The following is a 26,686-nucleotide window of genomic DNA, read 5'->3' as shown; positions in this document are numbered from 1 at the left end:
CTCTAATCCAGTCCCCAAAGCCCCCCACCCCTCATTCCAGCACAGACCCACTTCTGTAAGGGGGTCCTGGGACCAGCAGGCTTTGGATACACTAGCTGGGAGACCCGGAGGCCCCAAATGTCTGGGATGAAAGCCCTCGGCCGGCTCCAGGCAGAGCGGGCTATACAGGGCTGAAGGGGTGGTGGATGCCAGAGTGGGTCCCCCCTCTTCTTCTTCAGGGTGCTGCTCCAACTGCAGATGGCTTTCAACAAACAGTACTACCATATATTTCAATCTGACCAGTTCTGCCACCAGAACACTTAAATCCATTCTTTGTATTGCTTTCTAAGAACAATAGGATCCATAAGGCAAATGGAAATAATCACTGTAGCTCAGGTTTACCATAATGGAGAGTAATTGTTATTTTCATCTGGGTGCTTGACACACATCATCTCACTACTTTGTCAGAATAGTGCCGCAAAGTGGCCGATATTGTTTCCAGTTTCCACAGATAAGTAAATTGAGGTTCCGAGAGGTTAAATCCTTGCTCAGAAAGGCAGTCAGTAAGCTCAGCTTCAAAGCCCAGGTTTCCCCAGCAGGCGTGATGCTCTTCCTGGGGGCGACCCTGACAAATCTCTGCTCGATGACACATGAGAGTGCGTGATATATTTTAGAACAGTTTCTGTGAAATATTATTTATTTTACTGATGATACTTTTAAAAAGGAAGAAAATAAATACAACTACTTTTTGCAACTCATCTATTCTCATAGGAATTTTTTCGAAATGCCCCACGTGGTTTGGTGGAGCATCAGGAACCTACATTTACAATCGGACTGGCGAGAGTTCCAGACCCAGCCCCACCGAGGGGTGACTTTCAGACTTTAGACAAATTTTTAAGCCTTCCTGTGCCTCAATGTACCCAAGTTCAAGTAATGGGAATAACAATACTTTGCATATAAGGTTGTTGTTAGGAATATTGCAGTAACGAACGGAAGCACTTAGCCCATAAAGCTCAATACTTGATGCTTATTGTTATTAATATCAATATAACAGCAAATACTATTAACTTTACAGCAGTGTAAGTATAAGGCCCCAGCCAGCTAGTGTCATAAAATGAGCAGATGAGGACAGAGAGAGTGTCTTATTACTCCTAATAACTACCAAAAATGATATTGTTAGTAACTAGAATAATCTGCAGACTATAAACAAGTCAGAGCTGCAAAGGCATGAGGCAGGGTCTGCCTTCAAAGGGACACTATATTTCAGAGAGGAGGGCAAGAGTGACTTTGAATTTGGCAGTCTCTGGCATCTGCTTGGGGAGGTGGCGCTGAGAGACCCTTTGTTTCTTGGCCAGGGTGACACAGTTTAAGATTTGTGCCTCTTATCACACCAGGGCCCAGCCAGCAGAAGCCTCTCTGTAGGGAAAGCCCACGGCATTGCCATTATGGGAACCCAGTTGTGCTGTCTGGTGACAACATAATTTCACGTGATGGCAGAAATGTATATATTATCTCTGGAATTGATGAGGAAAAAGTGGTTTTAAATTTTTTTATTAATATATATATTTGGCCAGTGGGCACAAGTGGTGAAGGGGTGCATTTATATGACGACTGACAAATAATAATGTACAACTGGAATCTACAATGTTATAAACTATTATGACATCAATAAAAAATGCAAAGCAAAAAAATATATATATATATATGTATACATTTGGCCAGCCTATAGATTTGTGTTACTAATACTAGGGTGTACCCCTTCTTAAAAAATGACAAATCAACTACTTTAATAAACACTTTTAAAAGTAAAGTATTACATAGAAGTCCAACATTTTGACTTATCAAAAATAACAACAAATGCTTTAATTTTACATTCTTGTATCGCTATCACGTGTACATATTTTTAATCTGTTAGTTGAGAACCTTCAGCTTTTTATCAGTAGCAGTGTGAAAGCTGACTGAGTATTAGTCCTCAGTACGTACGATGTAGGTCAAATCAAATATACTATCATTTGCTAACAATCTCTTATGGACAGTAAGGCTCAGTTGAAATCTACCAGTAATTAGAGTTAAGTCTAGATGTGTCAACAGGACCGAAGTTAATGGATGTGCTAATTATTCTTCTCTCTGACAGACTCTGGCACTTGTTTGGTTTCTAGTGGGGACAAAGATGGATCATAGAATGTTAGAGGAAGGAGGTCATCCAGTCCAACCGCCTCATTACGCGCAGGCATAGTTTCAGACTCTAAGATCCATCAAAATCGTGCAAGTGCTTGATACCTGTTCATGAGAAACACTGAGAATATAATAAAAATAACCTATTATGGTATGAATATTTAAAATATGCACATCCAATGAAGAACAGTTAATGGCAAGAACACACAGAGTGAGAATAAATAGCTAACCTTAAGACTGAAGTGATTAATAGGAAAGCTCCCTTGGGACCAATCAATACAAGGACCACTATTCTCCGGTATATTTATTAACTACCTGGAAGATGGATGAGGTGAGAAGTAGTTGAATTTGTCGATGACAAAATTGAAAGATTAAGGAAGATAGTGAACTACTATAGAAAAAAATCTAAGGAAACCATGTATTAAACTCAAATCAACAAGCGAAAAAAGAAGCTTGGATGCATTGGAGTTTCTAAGAAAAAAAGAAAAGGATGAGAGAAACTATGCATTATTCAGGAAGAATCTTTTCTGAATATTCAAGAGCAGACTAAATTTGATTAAGGACTCAGATAATTGCTGTGAATAATTTTAATAAATAAGCAAAAACTGAACTAGTAGACATTCATTTTGTATAAGACAAAAGTAAATCAACTTCAGCTGTGATGTGACTCTGTTTTTTAGTGTCCTGTTGCCTCTAGACTTTGAGAACTCTTCCTTAACTTGTCTACTATGTCAGACTATTATCTTACCCTTCCAGCTTTGCTGATTTGTGCCTAAATGTGACACCCAGAACCAAACACAGCCAAAAATCTCCAGAGGGGTGCCTCCAGCTATCCAAATCACGTACAAGACACCTTGAAGAAATGTGGAACCAAGAGAATGGACCTGCTTTCTGAATGATCGAGATAGGAGAGAAAGCATGAAGTGTTTGGTGCACTGAATGTACATCTGCCTTGCATTTTGAAAATTTGCTTAGAAACTTTAAGTTGTGAGTGAATGTAGAGCCTCCTTAAATTGCTTAGTCCCATCAATAGAATTTGCTGGCAGGGGCAGAGCTCTTCCTTCCTTTTTTAACCAGGGTGACCATTGACTCTGGAAGCCATCTTTCCCTCTTTGTCCCACTGCTGTCACTGATAACCATGACCCTAGGGATGGCTCCTCACACAGCATTGTGGGCTCTGACAGTTCTCTTATATTTTGAGAGAATGTGAAAGCATGGAAGAGACATAGCAGTAAGGTCATTCAGGAACGAGTGAGAATTTCCTCATGAAAATTGTCCTGATTTGCAGGGAACCTTTGTGTCTCATGGGAGACTCATCTGACTTCATCCCACCTTCATTGCTTCTTCAGGTTTAGTGAGCCAGTGTTCCTTATTGATGCGCTGATGCCCTGATAGCCTGCTGAGGCAGGGTTTCCATATTTTCTGGAGAACATTCATCATTTCTTTGGATGAGAGCCCAAAAGATTAAGGTCTATTAATAGAGAGTCAAAGGATAATAGAATTTTAATACCCTCAGCTTCTAATCTTCTGGCTATTACAAATATTTATTTATTTATATGTGTGTGTATATATGTATACACAGATTGATACATATATACACACACACATATAGGAGGTGAAACCACTCTGATGAGAAATATGTTAAGAAGGAAGCTTCTATATATGCAGAGAAATCACATAAACTTAATTTCTCATAAAATAAGATGTTAAAAATTTTAGTTCTACTAACTGACATCATAGAAAATAGCCAGAGTTAGAATCTAAATTATTCCAACAACAACTGAGCTTACAGAAATAATAATGAACCCTGAATGACAATCCGTATTCTTACAGCCAAGCTTTAGAACTTAAGGCCATGTGAATGAACCCTGCTGTGCGTGATGTTCAGTTACGGTTCCCAGGTGTCAACTCTCCCACTAAACTATGTGATATTAGTCATGGACACCTACAAGGTGTTATGGAAATCAAAATGGACCATAAGCATGAAAATTTACCCACATACTAGTAGACTCTCCAACTTCACCATATCATGGTGCTTACAGCAGTAATATGCACACGCATGTCTGTTATTTAAAAAATAAAAAGTGTCTTCACACCTCAGGTGGATGTTTCCTGATATTATGGTTCTAATTGGATGCCTCCAGATAAAGGTAGATATTGACTCTTGTTGAACATTACATAGAATGGCTTCACCACCTAACAGCTTCTTTGACCTAACAAGTCATCAAACATAACAAAATTTCCACCTCTGTTAAATGGGAATAATTAATTCAAAAGATTATTATGAGAATAAAATGAGAATAGATACACATACATATAAACACTTTATAAATTATAATATCCTACATATACATACATATACTATTTCTACATTCTTGTTAAAATTCTGTGTGCAACACTGGAAATTCAGGATAAGTGTTGCATTCTATTGAGGAAATTTTATCTGAAGAACTAAAGGAATTTTGCTAGGCAAGGAATCCCTGAGTGGGAAATCTCTTCCTTATAAGAAGCTCAAGAGTAACGCTATAATTGTGGGGCTCCAATGTGAAAGGGAGATCTATGATCTTGTGTAAGGCATACATGTATTTTAAATGGGATGATATAAAGGGAGAAATCTTCCCCAGTAGAATCATGCATACTTAAGGAACTAATGAGATCATCTGCCAAAGATAATGAATCCATTAGTTGAAAGAGAAATCAAATTGTAAAGCTATATTCTATATTTATGCTGTTATATATAAATATTGAATGAAATATGAACAAAAAATACCTCATCTTATCACCCATGTGTCCAACGGAACCATTTCCAAAGTAAATCAAAAATCTCATTGAAATTGTTTCTAGTTTTCATGATCTCACTGGGAAGAGAAAGGATTTTCTTCAATCGTCTGTTGTAACTCTGTCATTATGTTGTAGTGAGGTAATTTGCTAAAACAGCTGCCTCTAATGAGCAAACCTTTCCATCTGGCACATCCAATATAGACACAAACAACCTCATCAGTTTAAAAAAAGAAGCAGAAGAATTCTATTTTAAGAAGTGTCTCTTAGAACTATACAAAAGCTAAAATCCATTTTGAGGGGATGAACATCTCTGTTTCTTCTCGTGGAGCACATTCTGTCCGTTCTCAGGCTAACTGCATACAAACTTGGCCCAAACTTTTGCCATGTTGATAATGTGTTGCCTTTGGATGGATTACAAAATAATTCAGTATGTGTTTATAATAGAAGCATACAACCACCAAAAAACTAGACAAAAGGAATGCTGTTATAACATGTTAACTCTGGAAACTGGAATGAGTAGATACACAAGTTTTTTTATATCTATATTTTTTAACTTCCTTTTTATTCTGTGAGGTTGTTATTAGCCTCTTAGTGTAAAGTGCCATGGTCCATTCAGAAATCCTTGACACTTCATATTGCACTTTTACTAACAGATATTCAAAGAAAGCTTTGTTATTTGAATAATTGGTGAAAAACTGCATAATGTTATAATCTTCTTAACTGCTATTTTGGGTGGGTTCCTGTAAAATATTAACTATTTCCCATTACCACGTATCTGTTACTCCTTTTCAGCAAATATCTGGGCTTAGATTTGAGTGTCCAAATTGCCTATTTTACTTCATTTTTAGCTACAGACATTTTGGCTGGTGAAACAATGAAGCATAGGCTACTCAATTTTTCTATTTCATGAAGTTGATTTATTTAGTCTTAGTCTTAGAAGTCTGGCCATTACAATTTCTCAGTTTCCTAATACTGTATGCTTCCTAGGTTAAAATCAAATCTAGACACGTGTGGAATTGTATAAAAAGAAAAATCATACAGTTTAGGTTAGAATCGGATTTTATAGATTTTATAGAATCTGATCTTACTGAAATGTTTTCTAACCAAAGGCTAAATAAATGCTCATTAAAATGGAAGCCAGAGAGGTGAATGTGTTAGCGAGTCCAAGTGTTGGCATTCTGGTTACTAAATCATTATGAGATGGATGAGATAGGCGCCGTCTTGGCATGCCTGAGCCTCCTGCCAGAAGGTTATCAGCCCTTATGGGGAGATAATAGCAGAAGCTTTAATTTTCTCCTTGACTCCTGGGTATAATGTAAAATTAATGTGCATCACGTCAAGGTTATGGCAAGGCATTGTTGTCTGGAAGAGAAAACGGTTTGTTCCCCGCCCTCCAAACACTTCCACATACTGTGATAATTCAGTATTGAAAGGCAAATTTCTTTGTCATTGTCAATAATGGCAAACTGATAAAGGATATTTTCCTGCACTAATTATTCAGGAGGAAGTTAACAGATCTCTAAAACTCAGCCTGAAAGTAAAGAAAATGTTTTATTCATAAAACAAAAATAGCTCGAACTTATCTAACATTAGTGTAATAAAAGGAAATTCAAACAACAACATTTCTTCATCAACTATCTCATGCATATAGCATTGTTTCCAGAATGAAGGCTCTGTGAGGAATGGTAAAGAAACAGCACCTGCCTTCCCAGCATTTGTGTCTTAAATCAGTGATTCTTGGACTCTTATCTAAGCCTGCAGGCCTTTGACCAGCCCACAAATCTGCATTTCTATCAAGAACCTCCCAGAAGATTCTAAAATAAACACTTGGTAGAGAATTATAGTTCTACCTGAAAAAGATGGCGAAAACACCACAATAACGCGCGAAAACACCACAATAACGCATCCCATATGCCATCACCGTCCGACTCTTCTGATAGGTCTAACATTATATACAATCCCACTGGTGGAGAGAAACCCTTGTATTTGTATGATAAGGTGATGTGTTCTTTGGGGATAGAATATAGGGTTAACATTTTCCTATTGTAAGGGATTTAAAAAGGTTTTTTTCTTTTTTATTCCTCTAAGAAGGATAGAAAGGAAGAACCAAAAGGAAATAAATTTTTGTTAAATAAATTTTAAAAGAACAGATTTAAATGAAAGTAGATTCTAAAGATAAAATTATGGCAAAACAGTTGCTATAAAAACGAGCATCTAAACTAAAGTTTTCTTAGCAGAGATGAAGACAAAGGGACATTATGCCCTGTTACCTGATTAAAAATGTTGAAAGATGAATAAAGATCCCTTTTCCCCTAACATATTAAATGCAAATCCAAATAGTCCTCCAAAGGTAAATTGATTTTAACTGTGTCCACATTTTCTCTACTTCTCTCTTCAGTAACTAATAATGTGTAGTATTACACGTGGATTAGGCATAATACTAGAGCTTGTGCAGAAGATAGACCTCCAGGAATACAACGTGTAAGAGCCAGCTTGTTGTTTACCTCACTTTTTGAGAAAACTAGAATAAAAGAAGGAGGCATAAAATCGAGCTTAAATAATTAGTACAATGTATTAATAAGGAAAAGTCAGGGTAATTTTAAGCACTACCTCAGCTTGCCACATTTATGTGTGCTAGGTATTCAGTCTATAGATGTTTGGCAGACTCCCTTCCAGGGTCATTCTACCTTGCCTCCCTATGGTAGCTAGGTATATTAGTCTCCCTGGGCTGCCATAACAAAATAACACAGACTGGGTGACTTAAACAACAGACATTTATTTTTGCAGAGTTTTAGGTCCTAGAAGTCCATGATCATGGTGCCAGAAAATTAGATTTCTGGTGAGGACTCTCTTCCTGGTTTGTAGACAGCTACCTTCTCACTGTGTCCTCACATGGCCTCTCCTCTGTGTGTGCCTGGAGAGAGAACAAGCTCTGATGTCTCCTCCTCTTCTTATAAGGACACCAGTTCTATCATACCAGGGCCCCACCCTTATGACTTCATTTAACCTTACTTACCTCCATAGAGGGTCTATTTCCAAATGTAGTCACATTGGGGGTTGGGACTTCAACATATGAATGGGGGGGCACAATTCAGTCCACAAGGGACAGAACCACATGTAGTCCATGGACCTCTTGTGTATGCCCTAGAACAAGGCACCCCTTCCTCTCAGCAGTTGCAGCCCTAATACAGTGCATTAGGCTGGGCAGACACAGGATTTGTGGAGTGGGACAAAGACTCCATTCTGGCCCCCAGTTACCCTCTTAGTCATGAGTTCTATGCAGGGCACAACTTGTACAACCAAAAGTAGATTTGAAGACTCTAAAGAGGATCCTGGGGCACCTTGGGACATCAGTAACAACAAACAGGGCCTTTAGCTAAGACAATCAGACACCAACTTTCAAATATCGATACAATAAAAACCCATCCTAAAATATCTAACCTTCCATGTTAGACAACTACTAGGTAATCTGATGTGCCAGACATAGAACTCAGATGACATCAGACTCAGGTTCCAATCATAATAGGCCCCCAAGCACCCTGATGTATACATGCAGGAAATCTAGGAGCTTCCATAACATAGGCGAGAGTCTACCTGGGATCCAAGCCAAGTACAAATGCATCCTTAGATCATGGTAGCACAGAGAGTGCCTCCTGGTGAAGATCAACCTAGTCCCCAAGTAGCCCTTTGCCATGAAGAGTACTGAGGGTCAGGCTTGACTTCCTGTATTTCCCTGGCTGGAGGCCTCTTGAGAAGGGCCGTAAAGTACAATGGATAAGACCCTGGAAACTGAGGCCAAGATATCTGGATTTGAATCCTAGATCTACCCCTTGCTGGCTGTTGACTTTGGGCAAGTTACTTAACTCTCTAGCTTCATTCTTTCATTTGTAAAATGGTCATAAGTATACTGCCTATTTCAAAGGTTGATTGTGAGGATTAAATAAGTTAGTACATGTACATAATCCCTCATCACAAACTCTCAAACCAAATAACTAAAAACCTAAAGATCTGACAAACTCATTTGGCAGCAAAACTTGACCAAAACTGAAATTAGGCTATGTATAATCATTATTTATCCTACTGAGTATTAATAGTCATATTTTTTGCTACAGAAATATGAATGTATCTGATCACAGAGTGCTGCCTCAGACTCAGCTTGGGTTATAAAGTTACATTTGGTATATACACATTCCTAAAATAGGAAAATATAAAACTGGCTCCACAGGTGGCAGATAAGGGATTGTGGATTTAGAAAAGTAACTAGCACTTAGCAAGTCTATTTAAGTGTAAGTTTTTAAAAGTCTATCCTGTGACTAAGTGTTCCACATATAGGAAGAGAGAGCAGTGACTTTATCCACTTTGTAGACTTGAATTTCAAACTATAGAATCATTGGATAATCGAGTGAGAGGCAGGCTGAGAGATGATTTATTCCAGTCACACATTTTGCAGATGTCAAAAACAGATATTGAGCTTTTGGCCATAAAGGAGTAACAGGGACAAGATTTACCCTCCCACCTTAAATAACCAAAAAATATACAAAACAACAGTTTTCACTATAATATTAGTCAATGAAAAATAGTGATCCCACAGAGGTGGGAAAAAAAACAAGATAAGCCCTGTGATTGCCACAGCTTATTGCCTTGGGAGAGTTTCCAGGCTGTGGTACAGGGAGGGGAAACCCAGGAAGACCCCAGAAGAATCCCTGAGTTGTGAATATAGAGCTGAGAGGCCAGGGAGACCAAGATGGCTAGAGTATGCAAGTCAGAGTACCAGATAGAAGAGAGGTGCTTAGAGACAGAACTTTGGGGATCAACAGAGGGTCCCTTGCAGTATTCAACTCACTACTATCTGTACACGCATGTAAGAAACTGTTCAAGGCTGGGGAAAGGAACAACCAAAAGAATAAGAGAGAATAGTGCCCAGTGCTTACACAGGACTGGGAATGGTGCCTGTTCCCATGATCCAGAATGGGGAAAAATGAAGATTTATGGGGCAATGGGTAGAATACACAAAAGAGTCTTTCTTCAATAGTGGTAGATAATTAGCCCGAGACTGAGCACTGCTCTGGTCCTGCCTAAAATATCTTAAAAGCAAGACCCAAAAGGCTAAAGCTGTTTCCAAGTAATTTAAGCGAGTCCCAGAAGAAAGTTTAAGAATATCTAGAGGAATACAAAATATCCAGCAACTAACAAGATAAAAATAAAGTCTGGCATCCAATAAAAAATTATCAGGTATACAAAGAAGCAGGAAAATATGACTCATAACAATAAGAAAAAAGCAACTAATCAAAACTGACCCAGACTTTTCCCATTTCCGCCTGCTAAATACAACTAAAAACCCTGGATGTTATATATAAAACAAACATAAGAAGACTCTGACAGGCAGAGAGAAGAAGGCAGACCAGCTACGGAACTCAGGACCCAAGGAACAATATGGTGGTGAGTTCCCTGGCTTTTCTTTTTTCCTCATATATCCCAGACTTGGTTCTGAACAAGTGTACAAGCCAAAAACACCAAAATCTGCAGACAAAAAAAATCCTCAACAGAAGTCTCTTCTGCCTAGCCAAAGGACCATGAAAGGGGCAGCTTAGCAAGACAGAAAACTTTAGACAACAACCTCTCTACTCCAGCCAGATATCACAGACAAGAACTGCAACCCCACTCCATCCACATCAGCAAAGAGCCAGGGGGGAGCCTATGTTTCCACCTTTGTGAGGCCCTAATGGGGCACCACAACACTCTTGTTAGGGTGGTGTCAGAGAAGGCCAGGAAGGGAGCCAGGTCTTTCATCCCCACCAACCAGTAACAAGTCTTCCCGCCCCCTGTGGTGTCACCAGAGACCAGGCAGGAAGCTAAAACTCCTATCCCCACCCTAATGAAGCAGTGTTGCCCTTTCCCTGCCCAAGTAATGTCAAAGAAAGCTACCTAAAACAGAAAGTACAAATAAGATCCAAAGTCTAATAACATAATATGAACATATCTAGGTTTCCACTGAAAAATCACTCATCATATCAAGAACCAGGAAAATCTCAAACTGAATGAAAAGAGACAATTAATAGATGCCACCATTGAGATTACAGAGATGTTAAAATTATCTGGTAAAGATTTTAAAGCAGCTCTGATAAAATGCTTTTTCTAAGAGCAATTAAGAACACACTTGAAACAAATGAAAAAATAGAAAGCTTCATCAAAAAAATAGAAAGTTTCATCAAAGAAGTAGAAGATATAGAGAAGAACCCAATAGAAATTTAGAACTGAAAAATACAATAATTTAAATAAAAGCTCAGTAAATGGGCTCAATGGCAGAAAGGAGTGAACACAGGAAAGAAGCCATGAACTGGAAGATAGAACAATTGAAATTACCCACTCTGAACAACAGAGAAAAAAAGACTAAAAAATAAAAATGAAGAGAGACTCGGTGACTTGTGAGACTGACTATAACAAAAGATCTAACATTCTTGTCATTGAATCCCAGAAGTAGAGAAGAAAGAGGGTGAGGCTGAAAAAGCACTTAAAAAAAATGGCTGAAAACTTATGAAATTTGGCAAAACACATGAACATACGGATTCAAGAAGCAGAGTGAACCCCAAACAAGATAAAACCAATCCATGCCAAGACACATCATAATTATACTCCTGAAAACTAAAGATAAGAACTCCCGAAAGCAGCCAGAGAAAAATGACATCTTATCTATGGGGGAAATCTATTGAAATGACAGCGGATTTCTCATCAGAAACCATGGATGCCAGAAGGAAGTGGTACAATATTTTTAAAGTGCTGAAAGAAAATACCTGTAAACCTAGAATCTTATACCAAGGATGAGTATCCTACAGGAAAGAAGGTAAAATCAAGGCATTCTCAGATGAAGAAAAACTAAGATAATTTGTCACCAGCAGATCTATCCTAAAAGAATGACTAAAGGAAATTCACTAAACAAAAGGAAACAATAAAAGAAGGAAGCTTGGAACATCAAGAAGGAAGAAAGAACATGATAAGCAAAAATATGGGTAAATACAAGAGGTTTTGCTTCTCCTCTTGAGTTTTATAAAGTATGCTTCACGGTTGAAGCATAAATCACAACACTGTCTGATGTGGTTTTAAATCTATATAGAGGAAATATTTAAGACAATTATATGACAAATGGAGGAAGGTGGAGGGGCATAAAGGAAGGTAAGATTTCTGTACTTCACTCAAAATAATAAAATAACAGCACTAGTAGACTGCAATAAGATATATGTGTGTGTATATATATATATATAGAGAGAGAGAGAGAGAGAGAGAACAACCACCAAAAAAACCAGAAAAAGAGATGCATTCAAAACATAAATAAATCAAAAGAAAATTCTAAGAAATGTTTTAGTAACCAACCAAAAGGCAGGAAAAAGAAAGCAGAGAAATAAAACAGAACAAACAAAAAACAAAATATAAAATAGCAGGCTTAAGCCCTAACATATCAATAATTACACTAAATTTATATGGTCTAAATACATTAATTAAAAGACAGATTGGCAAAGCAGATTTTTAAACAATCACGCAACTATATGATGTCTACAAGAAACTCACTACAAACATAATAACATAGGCTGGAAGTAAGAGAATAGAAAAAAATATGTCATGTAAACATTAATAAAAAGAAAGCAAGAATGGCAACATTAATATCAAATAGAGTACACTTCAGAGAAAAAAAAATCACCAGGCCCAAAGGGGAATATTACATAATGATAAAAGGGTCAATCTACCAAGAAGACATAGCAATCTTAAATGTGTATGCGTCAAACAACAGCACTACAAAATATATGAACCAAAACTGATAAAATCAAAAGGAGAAATAGACAAATCCACAATGAATACTTCAACACCTCTCTCTCAACAATTGATAGAGCAGCTACACAGAAAATCAGCAGGGATATAGAAGAATTCAACAACACCAACCAACAGGATCTAATCAACATTTATAGAACACTACACTCAACAAGAGCAGATTACATATGCTTTTCAAGATTCCATGGAATACATAACAAGATAGACCATATTCTGATCCTCAAGTGTAAAAGAATTGAAATAATGCAGAGTACATTCTCCAACCACAATGGAGTAAAACTAGAAATCAATAACAGAAAGATGACAGAAAAATCTTTAAACACTTGGAAACTAAACCACACACTTCTAAATAATCTATGGGTCAACTAGGAAGACTCAAAGGAAATTTTAAAAATCCGGAAATGGGTAAATTATACCTTTTTCTTATCATTTAAATCTCTGTAGCAGATAATTGTTTAAATAAAAATAAAAATAATGTAAAAATAATCGATTTTATAACATGTAAAATTAAACTATATGACAAGACTAGCACAAAGGATGGGATAAGAGAAATCAAAGTGTACTACTACAGACAAGTGATATATACACCAACATGGATGAATCTCAACGTAATTATGCTATATAAAAGAAGTCAGACAAAAAAAGAGTGCATAGTGTATGATTCTATTTATATAAAATTTTAGGAAATATAAACTGAAGTGTAGAGACAGAAAGCAGATTAGTGGTTGCTTGAGAATGAACAGAGGACAGGGAGGAGGGGGAGAAATTACAAAACGGCACAAAGAAACTTATAGAAATGATGGATATGTTCATCACTTCAATTGTGGTGGTAGTGTCACAGGTGTACACATATGTCAAAACTTATACAATTATATACTTTAAATTTGTACAGTTTATTATATGTCAATTATACGGCAATAAAAAAATTTTAAGAATATAAAAATGAAACAGAAATCACCTCAGGTCAGATTATTTTATAATTTTATATGTATTTGCTTACTCACTTACTGCTTTTAAATTTGAGCAATTATAGCTTTTGTTGACTTTAAAATATTTCAGTATTTGTTTGCAGAGATTCTTGTTTTTATACCTCTCTATAATTAGATTGTAATCTTTGTGGCTCCTCTAAGTATCTCCAAACGCTGTAGACATAATGGGCACAGCTAAGACAGAGCGCAAACAAACCAAATGCTGCCAGGGATCAACATCAGCTGCACATTCTTTTGCTGTTATTTTTAGGTAAATGAAATTAACATGAATACTGAAGTGGCTCTGTCTTTAAATGTGGATCTCCAATGTGGATGTGAAACTTTTATCCAGTGCCAAATACTGAAGTGGGAACTGGCTTGCAAAGTTGTTTTTACTTGTGAGATTTCAAGTAGATATATTTCCATGATTGTTAAATATCAGTTTCTGGGCATTCTGCCATAATTTTAAGATAGCTGAGAAAAATGATTCTTAAAGTGTGGTCCACAGCCTATTGGAAATCTTCAAGGGCTTCTGATTGGTTCATAAAGTCATTGAAAGGACAAATCACAGGACACTGTGGGCACTTAAGTGTTTTACTGAAATACAGATTTAGATCTGCATTATAAGTCATAAAAGTCAACATTGCTCTTCTCCTATAACATTAATTTAAGTAAAAACTCAAACTGGTTATAAAGGGGCTAATTAATTATGAATAGCCACTTTGGCATTTTTTTCCTCAAAGTGTTCTGCAAACCAACTGTACTACAAGCATCTGAGGAAGTCACGAAAAATTAAAATGCAGACTCCTGCTTCCCACCCAAATCTACTGTATCGGATATGTTAGGGATGAAGCCAGGAATCTACATGTTTGACAAACACCCTAATGATTCTTACATATACCAAGATTTGAATGCTACAGTTTTTCCCATCTGGATCTAGCCCCACCTAAGTAGCAAAATATATTTCCTGAAATCAAGAACATACTACTGCTTTGTTTGACTGTGGACTGCTCTTTTGGCAACAACTTTTTTATTCTTTGTTTATCTTTGTCTGTGATGAACTGAGCTATAAGCAGAATTGTAAGGTCGAATTCAAAGATGATCAAGAAAACCAAGAAACTTCTGAGAAGTGATATGAAGGATGAATGAAGAAGCATTCGTGTGTGTTTTGTCAGTTTTGACGAACCAAAGTAGTATTTTTAGATGGCAATAACAAAATTCAAGTCTAGAGATAAAAATAGTTTATTATTAAAGGCATTACAGTGGAAAAAAATGTAATGATTATAAGACTGAAACCCCTTCTTTTGTCATTGAAACAATTGTTTTTATAATGTAATGGTTGTTTATGTGAGAAATTTAATAACACAATTAACAATAGATTGTACAGAAAATTTCTCAAAGATTACTGACCCTTTATGGACCTAAAATTGTGAGGATTAAAGGACCAGGGAAGTGGCAGCTGACCAAGATCAAAGAATCTGGCTACACGTGCCCAACTCTATAGAAATTATTTCAATTTTTATACCCAGAGTATCTCATTCATAAGAAATTAAATTCAATTAGTACTGTAATAGCCTAATGGGTATTTACAGTTGTAGGTTAACAGCTGTATTTACATAAAAATGTTGGGCTCCTTGGGCTAAGTTAAGAGAGGGTGTGGATGCTACAACAAGATAAAAGACATGTTTAAAAAACAGCTGAATTAAAATACGCTATTGTAAATGGAGCACATCTCCAGCCCAAGGAGAAAGTGGATAGGCTCAAAGTATATCTTTTCAGGGTCAGAGTGGGTTCTACCTTCAATACATCTTCATCTACTGACTCACTAGTATACCACAGCCAGTTAGGGGAGAAGAGTTGGTGAGGGAAAAATCCTGGATTTGGAAGCTTGGGCTGTATTCAGCTCAGATCTCAAGGTGTGAGGGTCTCAAGCTGTGAGACTCCAATTTCAGCCACCCCCATGGTGCTAACAACTGAACTAAAAGTTGCCCCTGCCTTACTGAGTCATGCCTGCAAGGAATGGTAGGCGAGCCCTTGGTAGGAGTGTAAGGCCCAGGCTGTGAGTTAATAATGGCAGTCTGCTTCTGTGTGATCCTTACTAAGTGCTTCAGCTCTATTTTGTATATGAGAAGAGGAGGCTTAGAGACATTAGTAAGCCAAGTAAAACAATGTGTACTTACTGTGATTTAAAGAAATCATAGAAAGAAGCTCAATAGTAGATATTGGAACTAAGGTCACACAAACAGAAATTGCTTGTATACGAGCCCAGATTCTTATTAATCTCTACACTATGTGCCCCCGCTTCATCTCTAAAAGACTTTTAGAGTTCATATGAAAAGACTTCGTATTCATGGAATGTGTTCACCACCACCTCTTCCCGTGTCAAAATCTTTATCTACCTCAAATGCTGCTATTTCCCTGAAGCCACTCTGCCTTCACTCAACCAGAAGAATTACTCTCTGCCTCTGCTTTGTTCCTAACAGACTTTGCACCCTTTTATAGCACATCTGCATTTCATGATTAAGTTTTTGCCTGTCTGTCCCCCTTGATTAAACTCCTAAAGATAAGGTCCACGTCTGACAATCTTTGTATCGTCCACTGCACAAAGCACATTATTTTGCACATAACTGGCATTTTACAATGTTTAGTCAGCTGAATTTAAAGGAGTTATAAAAAAAATAATGGAATTTTCAAAGTAAATACGTTAGCCAAATAAAATAATGTATATTTCGTCTGATTTTTAAAAGTCATAGAAATGTCCCTAAAAGTAAATGTTAGAATTACCCTGATTTCAGCATGGACCTACCCAGATCGGAAGCTCAGCTAATGCAGACTGCACAGTGCTGTTGGTATATTTAAATGTATTGGAAAATCATGATCCAAGAGTATCATCCCCTTCAACCTGAGAGTTCAGAATATATTACTTTATGTTCATGTACAGAGGCCATAACATCTTTTTACAATCACTGTCTTTTTTTTACAGTTCTTCCATTTTGACTCATAGCTAGAAAGTGTTTGATAGAATAATTTGAGTTTAGATAAATAGTCTTAATTGACATTTAATCTCTAAGTGATCAGGTCTATTCAAAGGCCTACTGTTCTACCACATTTTAGTGGTAGGAATGCATAATTAAACATCTGTTCCTAAATAGACACATTAAGTAAAATAGAAATATATATAAATATTTTGGAAATGATAAAAATCTATTTTTATTGGGAAACACTTGAATAATACCATTATTGTAATCAACTTTACAGTTTTACAATGGTAAAATCTTTTGGTGTCTTCCCTCAAAGTTAGCTAAATACATAGACTTATATTCAAATATATCCATAGAGAGACAGTGCAGTTGGTTTTCATTCTACAGCAATCTATGTCTTAAATGTATACACAAGTGCATAAAGTATACCTGCCTTGTATGTAATCTACATCTGGGGAAGTCATATTTATCATTTTTCTCAAATGTAAAGATCAACTAGACAATTTAGAGGTCAATAGTGACCATTTGGTAATTTAGAAATGATTAACAGTGTCTTCAGCTATAATTTCAAAATCTGAAAACTGCTAGGATCTAGGGAGCAATTTTATGGGCCATTAAAATGTTTTAAAGCTGTAGAATAACATGTAAAGTCTCTTCTGATGAGCAAAGCCATTAATGGTCAGCTTAATTTTAAACAAATTTAAATATATTAATTCTCCTAATAAATATTTAATTATACACGCAGATGACAGTGAAGTAATTCTGCAGACTGGAGTTATCTTAAGGTAATCAAAGCCTCGGGAGAATGGAGGAATTCTGACTGTAGCTACTTCTTGTAACCTGGGATTGCAATTTATTTTTCATAACACAAATGGTCCGTTTTCTTTGCTAGACAAGCCACATGGTAAATGCAACGATTCCAGCTCAGTTCAACAAATACTAGGTGTCTTCTGCAAGAGGAGACAGCGTAACACAGTGGTTAACAGTATGACCTCAGGAGTTAATTGTGTGGTTAAACCCTTGCTTTACCACTTCACACCTGGTTGACTGCTAATGTTTCTTAACAGCTCTGTGCCTCAGTTTCCTCATCTGTAAAATGCAGATGATAACAATAATACCCAACTCATAGGACAAGATAAGTTTAAACAAAACAATGTTCTTTAAAAAGTCCTAGTGTAGGAAGTAGATAATAAATTGTATCAGTCAAGGTTCTCCAGAGAAATAGAACCAATAGGATATATATATGGAGACTATTATGAGGAATCAGCTCACAGAATTACGGAGGCTAAGAAGTCCCATGAGCTGCCATCTGCAAGCTGGAGACTGATGAAAGCCAGTGGTGTAATTCAGTACAAGTCCAAAGTCCTGAAAACCAGGGGAGCCGATGGTATAAATCCCAGTCCGAGGGCAGGAGAAGATGAGAGGTTCAGCAGGAAGGCAGGAAAAAAGGGGCAAATTCCTCCTTCTATTGTGTTCTATTTAGGTCCTCAACAGATTGGGTGATGCCCACCCACATTGGGGAGGATAATCTACTTTACTGAGTCCATTGATTTAAATGCTAATCTCATCCAGAAACCTCTTCACAGACACACTCATCAATAATGTTTAATCTGGGCATTCTGTGGCTAGTCAAGTTGACACGTAAAATTGACCATCACATAAATATTAGCTGTGTGCAAGTCACTGCATTTGGTGCTAAGATGAGGCATGAATACAACACAATTCCCTCCCATAAAAGAAGGCAGTTCTGCAAAGCTCGTGCAAACAGTCATCATTTTGGCCTTCCTCATAATCCCAATTGGGAGCACACTGAGGAAACAACAAGAGATGTTCATTTTATACTTCCAACATATCTCATTTGCATTGTGATAGAGTTATTAAAAAATTAGGAGAGTTTGGTCTTGAGAAAAGAGCTAATTTGAATGAAACTTGAAGGAGAATAACTTCCCATCTGTTGGTGTCCACTAGTCCTCCAGAGAAAGGCATTTCCTGGGAATTGCCTTTCCTGGTCTGTTGTTCTAACTGGTTTCCAAGTGTTGATTCTGCTCACCAGAAAGTGGCTGGAACACAATTCATTTCTAGTCTCTCTCCACTTGAGAGAAAATTTAAATTTATAAGTTCAAATTTAAAATATCAATACCCATTTCCAGGCCAGGATCTCCTCTCACTTCAAAAAGGCTCTTTTTATTTTTAAGAAGCGGGTGGCTTAGCTGAGTGGACCCTATCATTTTGACAGGGCTAACTTGGATTTGAAGATGGCCCTGGGGGGCTGTAGCAGGCACAAGTAGAAGGGGAGCATCCAGCATTACTTGGGAATTTTTGGAAATTCTGCTTTTTCTGTCTTATCACTCAATAACATTTCTTCTCTCAGTGAGAGAAATCCAAATGCAGTTGGCCTGAGCAAACAAAAGGCACTTACTGGCTCACAATAAAGCAAAACCCAAAAACATCCTGAGGTAAATTGAATTCAAGGGCAGCTGAACCAGAACTCAGTAAATATCATTAGAGCTCCATCTTTGCACATGTTGGGCATGATGTCCGCTATCAGCCCAAGCATCCCATCCTCCAAGCTGCTTAGCCCCTGCAGGAAGACAGCACGCACACCTCCCTACCTGCACCATCTGCCTCCTCTTGGGCCACGTGCCCAGCCCTGAGCTGATCTCTGTGTCTAGGAGCCTGGGGTATAGGTCATCTGCCCGCTGAGAGCAGCACTGGAGTACACTAGACGGGAGAAGAAGTCTAGAGACACACTACCCAGGTTTGGATCTCAGTTCCACCCCTTACTAGCTGTGTGACAGGCAAATTGCTTGGCCAATCTGCACCTCAGTTTCCTCATCTGGAGAATGGAGGCAATAAATGGTACCTATCTCATCATTTTTTTGCATGAGTAATTGAGTTAATACATGGAAGGCATTTTGAACAGTGCCCAATGCCTAGTAACCACTCACTCAGCACGTGTCAGCAGTGCTATCAACTAAGAGGAGGAGAGAGAGGAGGAGGAATCAGCGACTGATGTCCCCACCAGCATCACATGGAGTGGAGGAAGGGCAGTCTTAAAAAGAATTGGTTCAAGGCAAAACAAATAAACAAAAAATCCCCCCAAATGAGCAGGTATTTATCTCCGTCCTCTGCATTAAGCTGTTATCCTCAGTTCTATTCCCTAACAGACTCCCACGCAGTGTGGGTGCTAGAAGGATAACATCTAGACTGTAGTGAGTAAATCTTTGTGGATGTCTTGCCTTGGTGACATAAATATAAATGTGTTGCTTCTATGCTTTTAAAAATGAAGCACTTTGGCGTGGTAAAGGTATGGTTGAAGGCTCCTTCAAGTTGTTTTCAGTTTGTGAATCTTGTTGATACGTATATGGCTAAAGCAATGATGCTACACATGATTGTTACAGCGTGGAAACAAAACTCTACGTCATATATATCTTCAAAAAAAATAATGTTACTCCCTAAAAACTTCTGTCCTACAGAAAATGGATGGCACATGAGTTGTGCAGGCAGGGAGAAAGGAGGTGGAAGAGGCAAGGGAGCAAGAAAGGCAGGAGGAAACCAAAATAAACCCACTCCTGTGTAGAGCCTTGGAAATGTGGCACTAACAAAGACTTCCTGTCCCGCATAGAATAAGCACCGGCAGAGGCGGCATGCAGGGCTGTGGGTGTACTCAGCTGTGCAGAGCTGATTACAGAAGATGAAAGGGCTTGGCAATTTATTTCATCTCACACTGAAGCACTGCTGACAACTGAAAGTGAGGACAGAAGGATTCATTTGTTCAACTTCTGTTTTAAAAAGCAGACTTCAAATGATACCGCAGAGAAGGAGGAAATGCTGTGGTATAATAAAACATCATCTTTTTTTTTTTTTGAAATACACTGGCTGCAGCATTTGTATTTTGCAGATGGGTTTGGAAGGCAAAGCAGTTGGCCTTTTGTGGCTGTTATCAGTTTCAGCAATGAAATTTATGTGCACATGATCAATTACTAATCAGATAGGCAAAGTTCACCTAATCTGACGAAAGCGCCCAGGTCCATTCAACTCTGAGGCCAAAGATCAGTCAAAATGAAAAAAATCTAACCCTGCAGTGTTTAAACACTTCTTAGAAAATTGAAAATGGAAAAGATTTTATGCAAGATCTTTACACTAAAAGTACATAAACATGTGCTACATGATAGAGAATATATTTTAAATTCTATAATCCTGGTCTTTCTAAATTCTAGTTCACAAACTCAGATTTTCTTCATTTATCTATATTATTGTGTTTACTTGAAATTTTGGAAGAAAATGTTCTACATTCTTTTAAATAAAATGTGCTATTATTTTTCATCAACATATTTAGTGTTTGAGAATGAGGAATATTTTTCAGTTCAAAGACTCATATAAATTATTATGAAATCTAATCTATCTAGCAAAGTGGTCTTATCCCAAAAGATTTATAAAGATGGGTAATATCCCATACTGGTAGCACATTAGTTATTTATGATTGATACACAAATACAGATCCAAATGTTAATGACACAGATAAAGAAATACATTCTGCCTGTAATCATTAATATTAAACTAAATTATCAGTAACATGAGCACATCATTCTTAAGCAATTTCTTTCTTAAGCAATTCTGTTAAATGATTGATTCTTTTCCTGGTAACTTATATCAGAAATCTGGTCATTTTCACTGTGTTTTCAATGTGAGTTTCTTCTGCAAGAAATCAGCAGAGCAATAGAAATGGAAAAGATTATAGCTAAAATAAATTCACTACCTCCCTTAGCCTCTCAAAACCATTAAATTCAAGAGTTCATTTCTCAACAAATATTTTTGGAGCACCTGCTGTGCGCCAGGCACTATTTTAGGGGACTAGGAATAACAGCATTTACCAAGAACTCTGGCTGTTGTGGAGGGCCACTGCAGGAGGCTGTGCGGGTTTGCACTGCCCCGGTCCAGGAGGCACCATTCCCATAAACCACAATGCAAGAGGGCACCCCCGGAGTTGTGGAACGCACGGCCCTGCTTCTAGTCCAATAAAGACAGACAGACAATGTGCAAGCAAACTAACAGGCCAATAGATAAAAGTTACAAGTTTAATAAACATAATAACACAGGTAACACTATCAAGACTGGGGATAGGAAGAAGGGCCACATCCCATGGCGATTTCAGGAAAGGTCTCACCAAAAAAAAGAAGGATATCCTGCCATTTGCAACAATATGGATGAACTAGAGGACGTTATGCTAAGTGAAATAAGCCAGACACAGAAAGACAAATACTGCATGCTCTCACTTGCATGTGGAATCTAAAAAAGTCAAACTCATAAAAGCAGAGAGTACAATGGTGGTTGCCTGGAGCTGGGAGGTGGGGTAAATGGGGAGATGTTGGTGAGAGTACTAACTTTCAGTTGTGCAGAATTAATAAGTTCTGGGGATCTAATGTACAGCATGGTGACTATAGTTAAAATTTGCTAAGACAGTAGATCTTAAGTGTTCTCTCACTCACTCACTCTCACCACATACACAAAAAATGGTAACTATGTAAGGTGATGGATATGTTAATTAGCTTGATTGTGGCACACATTTCACAATGTATATGTATATCAAAACATCATACTATATACCTTAAATATTAATTTTTATTTGTCAATTATAGTTCAACAAAGCTGAGAAAACAATAAAAAGAAGTGACATTGAAGCTGAGATTGAGTGATAAGAAAGATCCAGCCTCGTGAAGATCTGAGGAAGAATGTTCTCAGTACCTGAAAACAGGAATGAGTTTGTCAGTCCCTGGGGTCAGAGAGAAGGCCTGAGCAACTGGACTAGTGAGCAAGGAGCAGAGAGGCAGAGCAAGGTCAGGGTATAGAAAGGGGCTGCTCTTCAGAGGGTCTTATAGGCTAAGGAGTTTGAAATTTGTCTGGGACAAAGGGAAGCCTCTAGCGAGTTCCTTCTATTCAGAAGAGTGATGTTAGAGTTCCCAGTAGCATGAGAATAGCTCAGCATTAGGCTCCTGGTCCCATCCTGAATGACTCAGCATCAGATCATAGAATTTTGATGTAAGAGCAAGTATGGAGATAAATTATAATTAAATGGTGATTATTGAATTGAGGTTCTAATTGGAAAGTCATAATGATCCAAACCCTATAGAAGCAAAATTCAAGCCAGGGGCACGATAGATTTGTGTCTGGCTGAGTAATTATTCTTCAAAGACTCTTGGACACTAAATTGTACATTTTTGCTCTGCCATAACAAATGGTATCTAAACCAAATAGAAGACCGAACATGCTCTGAAAAGGGTCTGTTACAAGAGGTGGTCCAGGTACCAGTAGGCTTTGATAAACCCAACAGGTACCAGTAGGCTTTGATAAACCCAACACCCTTTATTTAGGTTATATATAGCTTAATATTGAGTATAACATTGAGTATAGAATATATTCAATAATATTCCAATATTGAGTGTAGCTTAATTATATACAGCCTAATACTGAGTTGTCTATACCAAACCATATAACAAATGCAGTAATCACTTTTCTATATAAGTTAATACTTATTATTGAAAAGACCCAAGATATCCAGGAAAAGGTGAAGCACATAAAATCTTACACCTGCTCTTAAGTAAGTAGTTAATAAATGTTTGAATGAATAAATGAATGCCTAGACTTCAATCATTTGTCATTCAATAAAAATATGCTATTTAATTGAAATTATTTGAATAGTCAAGTTAATTTGAATAATGTCTCAATTTTTATGACAAAATGTAAGTCTATCTGATATAAGGGATGCATGATATTTTATTTTATTGATAAATAAAAAATTATAAAAATGAGGCATTTAACACTAATATATAACATATTGGGCATTATCATAGGTATACTCAGTTTGGAGCACAGATTTTATTTCCATAAAGACAATTTGGGGGATGTAATAGTTGATTAGTTACAGTGTTTCGCTAAAGCCTGTCATAAAATACACTTTTCTTAAATTTGCCTTCACAAAGAGTTAAATCAAAGGTAAATGCTTTAAAAATATGTCTAAAGATAGTACTTCTGGATAACCAGAAACATTAAAAATAAATCATCGACTCAAGCACACAAGAATATCAACAAACTAGGATGGCAAATAGGCAGTATACCTGGTCATTTCTCACACCATGCCTTTTCTTTCCTTTGCATGAGTATAAATTACACACAGTGAAATGCACATATCTTAATAACATAGACCAATGGGTTTTGACAAATGTGTACACCCTATAAACAGCACCCATACCACAGAAACTTCCCTCGAGGCCCTTCCCAATCAATCTCTTCACCCTTCAGCTTGAGGCAACCACTTTTCTATCACCATAGCTTAGTTTTTCTAATTTTAGTAATTCATTAAAGAGAATTATATTACTTAGCAATAAAAAAGAATAAACTATTGACAGACACAGCAACACGACTGAAGCTTCAAATAATTATGCTGAATGAAAGACAAAAAAAAGAAAAAGGAAGTATATACCACGTTATTCCATTTGTATAAAACTCTAGAAAATGCACACTAACTTTTAGTGACAGAATTCAGATCACTGGTTGTCTGGGACCAGGGAGACGGATCAGCAGGAGGAATTACAAATGGGCATAAGTAAATTTGGGGGGGCATATTCATATGTCAAAACTTATCAAATTGTACACCTTAATTAAGTATGTGTAGTGATTTTTTCAATTATATCTCAGTGAAGTTTAAAATCGTAACTCTGAAATGGCAAATGAGTTAGCTGGAAGGAAAGTTCACCTTGCAAGTCAGACTGAGCTTTTAATACTCAATAAGTAATTAAGCTTTCATAAATTTATTTTTTAATTTGGAAAATGTTTGACCATTTTTTCTCCAAATATTTTTCTCTAATGTAATTTTTTTCTTCCCCTCCTTATGATTCCAATTCCACATAAGTTCAATGTCTTGATGTTGTCCCACAATAAAGAGGTCAATGCAGCTCTTTCTTTTTTTTCACTCTGGGCTTTGGTTTGGCTTTTTCGATTGACTCATCTACAAGTCCACCAATCTTTTCTCATTGACCAATAGGTCGTTATGACCTCCAGTGAATTTTTCATCTCACTTCTCAAATTGCCATTTGATCTTTTTTTAGTTTCCATTTCTCTACTGTGAACCCCTATCTGTTCACACATTATATCCATCTTTACCTTAAATATTTGAAAATGTTTATAATATTGTCTTACATTCTTTTGACTAGAAGGCTTCAGTTAAATTTTCTTTCAGTTCAAATTACAAAACAATTGTGAATATCTGTCATTTTAGTCTGAATAGATGACTCCCTTATTTAATGTTTTATGTAGTTTTGATGTACTACTCAAAGCACAAAACACTCTATTCTTTAAACTCAAACCTTGTCCATTTGATATTTTGGACATATATTATGAGATGTACACTGGACCTAAAATTAAGAGTTCTTTGAGAACCACCATCATTAGAAGAAGAAATTCATTGATCTACTGAATTTTTCAATGATTTCAATCACATATTCAGTTATATGTTACTAATTGATCCACTAAAATAAGATGGTAAAAAGCCTACCTCTACCTTTGGAATCATTATTTTCCTTTTTTTTTTTTTTTTTTTTACAAGGTACATACACACCTACTATCTTTCGTTATAGAGAAAGAAATAATGTCTCAGTCCAGATTTGTTTTTAAGTGATGCTGCACTTTAAACTTTTTGTTCAGGTATAAGTCACATAAAATGCAGGTATCTTAAGTGCATAGTTCCATGATTTTGACAATTATATACCTCCATGTAACAACCACCCAAATTAATATACAGAACATTTTCATCAACCCCAAAATTTTCCTCATTTCCCCTTTCCAGTTACTTTGCTTTCCCCTAGAGGTAAGCAGTTTCTGATTTCTATTAACATGGAATAGATTTGCTTGTTCTTGGAACTCATATAAAATGAAGCCATACATAAGTACTCTTTTGCATCTAGATTCATTTACACATATAATATTTTTGAGATTTATTCATATTGTTGTATCAATCAAAAGTTTATTCTTTTTTATTGTTTAGTATTTCACTGTATAAATATACTACAATTTCTTAATCCATTTTTCTATTGATGGGCTTTTGGATTGTTTTCAAATTTTGGCTATTATGAATAAAGTCTGCTATGAACATTTTTGTATACATGTTTCTATGGACATATGTTATCATTTCTCTTAGCTTAATACCTAGAAATGGAATTGGTGTATAATATGACAGACTTATATTTCACGTTATCACCAGCTTACTTGTGCTTAGTGTTTTTGTGGTATATTTTTGTCCACTCTTTTAAATTTAACTTGTTTGTGTTTTTAGCTTTTAATGAATGTATCTTGCAAACAACACGTAGATGGGTCTTGCTTTTTATCCAGTCTTATAATTTCTTTTTTTCTAATGGAGTGTTTAGTCCATTTACATTTAATGTAATTATGGTTTTGTTCAGATCAGTTTAATCTACTATCTTGGTATTTGTTTTCTATTTGTCTCATCTGTTATTTATTCCATTGTTCATTTGTTCCTATTGTCTCTGGAGTTTATAGAGTATTTTTTTATTATTCAATTTTATCTACTTTATTGACTTTTTAGCAATGCTTGTTTATGTGTCTCTGTCCACTTGTGTGTGTTTTAGTGGTTACCCTAAGGATTGCAATATGCACACTTAACTTATCACAGTCTCAATCCAAATAATATTACACTACTTAAAGAACAATCCAAGAACTATATAATGGTATCATTTCATTTAATCCCCATTCATTCTTTGTATTCTAGTCATATATTTTAATTCAACACATCCTATAAATCCCACAATCCATTACTATTGTTTTTGCTTGAAACAGTCAATAGTCTTTTAAAGAACATCAGCAATCTCATGAGTCTGGGAAGAGTAAAATTAGATTTCAAGGGCACCAAGGCAGCCAGCACATAAGAGGCCAAGATCCTTGAGAAAAGAGTTCAAAGAATGGAGCACA

At 36.6% G+C, this 26,686-nt stretch overlaps 1 long non-coding RNA gene across 2 annotated transcripts in view; it reads right to left on the bottom strand.

The window, feature by feature from the left end:
* LOC147917286 (uncharacterized) overlaps positions 1-26,686 on the bottom strand; it is a 190,921-nt gene that overhangs the window by 65,488 nt on the left and 98,747 nt on the right. The gene's annotated exons all lie outside the window — the stretch shown is intronic.

The sequence above is a fragment of the Ceratotherium simum genome, chromosome 4 (assembly GCF_057802395.1).
Source record: "Ceratotherium simum simum isolate JZ-2026a chromosome 4, ASM5780239v1, whole genome shotgun sequence".
Lineage (NCBI taxonomy): Eukaryota > Metazoa > Chordata > Mammalia > Perissodactyla > Rhinocerotidae > Ceratotherium > Ceratotherium simum.
The sequence above is the reverse complement of the archived record's forward strand: the minus strand, read 5'-3'. Positions and strand labels throughout refer to the sequence as shown.